Consider the following 6146-nt stretch of genomic DNA (forward strand, 5'->3'; position numbering starts at 1 on the left):
TGAAAACATGGATTAATCTGGTTAGTCACATTGGAATGCTGTTATTTTGAACACTACTGCATCATTAACCATAATTAGATTTGAAAGTTTCTGTGCATTTTTTGCTTGTAACAAAAGATGTTAATGCTAAAAAGATGTTTGGTGATATTTTGAGTGCGAGGTAAATGCTCTTTCAAAACCATCAACATATACTTGTAATAGAAATAGAAAACTAGGCTTGAACTTTGCAGCAAAACATACAAAATGGATTTGACAATCAGAACCTCCAAATCTGAGAGCATTGTGCTGTGCCGGAAAATGCTGGAGTGCCCTTTGTAGTTTGTCGATGAGATCCTTTCCCAAATGGAGGAGTTGAAGTGTCTTCGGAACTTGTTCACAAGTGAAGGAAGAAGGGTGCTAGATATTAACAGATGGACAGATGCAGCATCTGTAGAGATGCAGACTTTGCATTAGTCTGTCCTGGTGATGATGGATTCTAATGGCCACAATGAGCTTCCTCGACTGACCCTATAAAGATAAGGTGTAAAGATGAGTTATCTGGTAGGAGCTAAAGATTGAGAGGATGTGTCATATTCCATGGTAAGGAAGCTGGACGAAAAGGCCGGGGGAGATCGGAGTCAAAACCCCTTTGATTTGCCTGTCTCCATGTCCTAGAACGTGATAACCAAAAGATGGATTAATAGACATAAAATAGAAATCTTAAAAAGATGTTCTTTAAACTTTTCGCTACTCGCTGTGGGTCATGATCCTTAACTTCTGCTAATGCCCAGTTTTGACTGACACTTTTAAATATACATTATATCAATTATGATGGGTGGAGTTTGCGTTCAGATATACTGTACCTGAACTGCATCCTAGATTCACCTCGTTCTTCTAATCGATGGTTCGATTACGAGGGCTGAAGCCTGAGCAAAGAGGCTCACACTAGTTTCTCTCAAGCCACGTTTTTTTTTACCTCTTCAGCGGAATCCTGAGGCATTCCAGAATCAGCCGAAAGATTCTCTTGCATATCCTTGGTCTTCTGTAGAGCATCTACTGAGGAGGACGTGTGCCAAGAAGTTCTTTCCATCATAAAGGGTATGAACAAAATTGGTGACAAATTGCATCCTTTTGCACCTTGACAGCTTTCTTCTCAAATACTGTCCTCCAACAGTGACAGTATATATGACAGTAACAGAGCCCCACCTCCAGGCCTGGCTCCAGAGGGGGGGCCCCGGTGACCCGTGTCCAGGCAAGGGAAACCAAGATTTAATTTTTGCAGTCATCATAGGGGTTTTGGAGTCGTACTTTGCCTGGTCACTCACTAACGACCTTTTTGCCATCGGTGAGGGCATGAAGCTACAGACAACTTCGCTCCGAGGAACATCGGGACACACAAACCCCTCCACCATGATAAGGTGACAGCTCAAGGAGGATGTATCGAGGAGGGGTATTATTATGGCATTTAGAAAGATTAAATAATTTGGGTGATCCTGACTGAACTAAAAGAGAGCTTTAGTCTGATTTGACTTCAGACAGACAAAAAAAATTAAATGTATTTTTTCATAGTGTAAGTAAAGTTCTGGCTTCATCTGTATATTTCTGCTTTTCATGCACATACAGTATGTATTGTAATTCTTGGATTTTACTCCATAGTGACACACTGGTTTGACTGGTGAGAGCATCTGCCTCACAGTTCTGAGCACTGGAATTCAAAACTCGGCCCCACCTGTATGGAGATGGCATGTTCTCCACATTGCATTAATTGGATACTCGAGATTGCGTTTTGGTGTGATTTTGGGTGCAAATGGTTGTCTGTTTATGTGCCCTGCGATTGGCTGGCAACCAGTTCAGGGTGTACCCTGCCTCCTGTCCGAAGACAGCTGGGATAGGCTCCAGCATTCCCGCGACCCTTGCAAGGAAAAGCGGCTCATATAATATTGATGGATTTTACTCCGACTTTAGCATGCATTAATCTACAAAGTTGGCCTTAGCCATCCATCCATCATATTCTTTATTGGCTATCCTCACTAGGGTCCTGGGCTTACTGGAGATTATCCCAACTATCTTCTGGCAGTAAGCGGGGTACACCCTGAACTGGTCACCAGCCAATCACAGGGCACAGGAAACAAACAAATCAATCACATTCCCACCTACGGGCGACTAGTCTCTAGTCTCTTCAACTACCCTACCATGCATGGTTTTGAGATGTGTGAGGAAACAGGAGTCCCCGCAGAAAGCCCACCTAGACACAGGGAGAATATGCAAACTTAACACAGGCAGGGCCGGGATTTGAACCCTGGTCCTCAGAACTGTGAGGCAGATGTGCTAACTAGTTGGTCCACTGTTCCACCTGGCCATAGCCAATAAAAGGGAATAGTGAGGGTCTGCAAAGAATGCCTGGCAGTTGACCCTGTCAGAAGGAGTTTCAATTCTCACCTCTGGCAGAACTTCGACCAAATCTGAAGAGAGGGGGTCACTGATCCCTCACAGCTCCCCACCGAGGCGACCGACTGAAGCTGTGGCCGGAAGGTAAGTGGCTCGTGGCCAGGCCTGCACCCATGGGGCTCCGCCGGGCACAGCCCAAAAGGATAACATGGGTCCCCCTTCCCATGGGCTCACCACCTGTGAGAGGGGACATAGGGGTCAGCTGCAATGTGAGGTGGGCGGTGGCCAAAAGCACAGACCTGGGGATCTGATTCTCAGCTACAGAAACTACTGTAGCTCTAGGGAAATGGAATGTCACCTCTTTGGCAGGGAAGGAACCCAAGTTGGTGCATGAGATTGAAAAGTTCCGACTAGGTATAGTCGGACTCACCTCTATGCACCGCTTGGGCTCTGGCACCACTTCTCTTGAGCGGGGTTGGACTCTGTTCCATTCTGGAGTTGTCCACGGGGAGAGACACCGAGCAGGTGTGGGTATACTTATTTCCCCCTGGCCATGTCCTGTACCTTGGGGTTTACCCCTGTGGATGAGAGGGTAGCCTCCCTCCGCCTGCAAGTAGGGGGATGGATCCTGACTGTTGTTTGTGCTTATCCACCAAACAGCAGTTCAGAGTACCCACCGTTTTTGGAGTCCTGAGAGGGAGTGCTGGAGAGTGCCCCCTGTGGGGACTCCATCACTCTGCTGGGGGACTTCAATGCCCACGTGGGCAATAACAGTGAGACCTGGAAGGGCGTGACTGGGAAGAACAGCCCCCCGATCAGAACCCGAGTGGTGATCTGTTACTGGACTTCTGTGCTCGTCACGGATTGTCCATAACGAACACCATGTTCAAGAATAAGGGTGTCCACATCTCCACCTGGCACCAGGACACCCTAGCTCGCAGTTTGATGATCGACTTTGTGGTCATGTCTTAGACACTCGGATGAAGAGAGGGGCGCAACAGTCAACTGATCACCACTTGGAGGTGAGTTGGCTCCGATGGTGGCAAAGATGGCAGGCCCAAATGCATTGTGAGGTTCTGCTGGGAACGGCTGGCAGATTGCCCTGTGAGAAGAAAATTTCCTCTCCCACCTCTGAAAGAACTTTGCTCATGTCCCGGAGGAGGCAGAGGACATTGGGTCCGAGTGGATGATGTTACGCCTCCATTGCTGAGGAAGCCGACCGGAGCTGTGGCCGTAAGGTGGTCGGTACCTGTTGTGGCAGCAATCTGTGAACATCTTGATGGACACGAACAATGAGGGATGCTGTGAAGCTGAAGGAGTTCTATCAGGCATGTTTGCACCGTGGGACTCCTGAGCCAGCTGATACGTACCGGCTGGCCAAGCGGAATGCAGCTTCGGTGGTCACCCTCCAGGCATGGGAGGATTTCGGTGAGGCCATGGAGAACGACTTCAGGACGGTTTTGAGGAAATTCTAGTCCACCGTCCGGCGTCTCAGGGAGGGGAAGTCAACACTGTCAACACTGAATATAGTTGGGATGGGGCAGTGCTGACCTCAACTTGGGATGTTGTGCGTGGGGAGAATACCTCGAAGACTTCCTCAATTCCACCAACACGCCTTCCCATGAGGAAGCTGAGTCTGGGTCCTCTGAGGTGGGCTCTTCTATCTCTGGGGTTGAGGTCACTGTTGTGATTAAAAAGCAACTCTGTGCCAAGGCCGTGGGGGTGGATGAGATTTGCCCTGAGTTCCGAAAGGCTCAGGATGTTGTGAGGCTGTCCTGGTTGGCACGCCTCTGCATCATGTGGGCATTGGGGACGGTGCCTCTGGATTGGCAGACTGGGGTTTTCAAGAAGGGTGACCAGAGGTTGTGTTCCAACTATAGGAGGATCACACACCTCAGCCTCCCTGGTAAGGTCTATTCAGGGGTACTGGAGAGGTGGGTTCATTGGGAAGTTGAATCTTAAATTCAGGTGGAGCAATGTGGTTTTCGTCCAGGTCGTGGAACAGTGGACCAGCTCTTCACCCTCGGCAGGATCCTCAAGAGTGCATGGGAGTTTGCCCAACCAGTCTTCATGTGTTTTGTTTTGTTTCTGTGAAGGGTTCTTCGGGAGTATGGGGTACCGAACTCCCTGATACGAGCCGTTCGGTCACTGTACGACGGGTGCCAGAGTTTGGTCCACATTGCCGGCAATAAGTCGGACTCATTTCCAGTGACAGTTGGACTCCGCCAAGGCTGCCCTTTGTCACCGATTTTGTTCAATACTTTTATAGACAGAATCTCTAGGTGCAGCTGAGGCATAGATTCTAGGATTCTGTTTGGTGGCTTCAGCGTCGCATCTCTGCTCTTTGCAGATGATGTGGTCCTGTTGGCTTCAGCAAACCGTGATCTCCCACTCCCACTGGAGCAGTTCACAGTTGAGTGTGAAGCACCTGGGCTGAGAATCAGCACCTCCACATCTGAGACCATGGTCCTCAGTCGGAAAAGGGTTGTGTGCGATCCTACCCCAAATGGAGGGGTTCAAGTATCTTCGCGTCTTGTTCAGGAGTGAGGGGAGAATGGAGCGGGAGATCGACAGACGGATCGGTGCAGCCTCTTGCGGTGCACTTTGTATCGGTCCGTTGTGGTAAAGAGGCAGCTAAGTTGATAGGCAAAGCTCTCAATTTACCAGTCGTTATTCAATTCCTACCCTCACCTATGGGCACAAACTGTGTGTCGTGACCAAAAGAACAATATGGATACAAGCGACCGAAATGAGTTTCCTCCGCAGGGATTTATTACAAACGAATGTGCAATACAGACATCCGGGTCTTATCTAGGCATCCGCTGCACACGAGACGTGTGTCTTCTGACAAGATGACCCAAGAAGAAGACAAGGGCTGCCGGTAACACAGGGTTTTTATCTGTATGGGTCCTTGGTGGAAGTGGCTGCACCCCCTTGCAGTCTGGTCCTGGGCCAGGATGGTAACTTTCCGTTCCTTATCTGGTGTCGTTTGTCTCCACGGCAATGCCTGGGAGAGGAGGATGGCGCCAGCCGGTTTTCTGCATACAAAGATCAAGGACAACCACCGGCTCCACAACACATCCTTGACTGATTAGCAAATGGACAACACTTTATCTGTTGATTAAATGCAAGGTCATATTTGATCGAATAATGAAAGTACAATCAAAGTAAAATAGTCTTCAGAAGCCATTGTGTTTACTGAGGTTGTCTTGGCGTGATGTCACATGGAAGCAGGCTCAACAGAGCCTTGGGTTGAAACAGACATCAGAGGCATTCAGATAACAAAGAAAACGTGCACTTTGGCGCCAATTTATTTAATTTCTCTCATGTTGAGAATTTTTAAAATATGTTTTATGAAAAATTTGCTATGTTTGTGTGATATATAAATAAAACATAGGTCCTCTGGATTAGACCTTCAAATGCAGGCAGATAGGGCAGAGGGCCGGGGTGTCTCAACCAGGAGTGAGTGGTTTGAGTGTGTGCTAGGTGAATGACTAAAAGGAATGACCCCGGCAGATAGGGACCATCAGGCAAATGAAGAGGGGTACCGCACTCAGCCCCACAACACCTACCCCCGGACAACCCTCCACATTCCAGCCAGCATCCACTACTCGGCCATAAACCAGGCATATATGTGCCCTGTGATTGGGTGGCAACCAGTTCAGGGTGTACCCCGCCTCCTGCCTGACAATAGCTGGCATAGGCTCTAGCAAGCCCGGGATCCAAGTCAGAATAAGCAGAACGTGGAAGATAAATAAATGAATATATTGCAGTGTTCA

Source organism: Syngnathoides biaculeatus, chromosome 17 (assembly GCF_019802595.1).
Source record: "Syngnathoides biaculeatus isolate LvHL_M chromosome 17, ASM1980259v1, whole genome shotgun sequence".
Taxonomy (NCBI): Eukaryota; Metazoa; Chordata; class Actinopteri; order Syngnathiformes; family Syngnathidae; genus Syngnathoides; species Syngnathoides biaculeatus.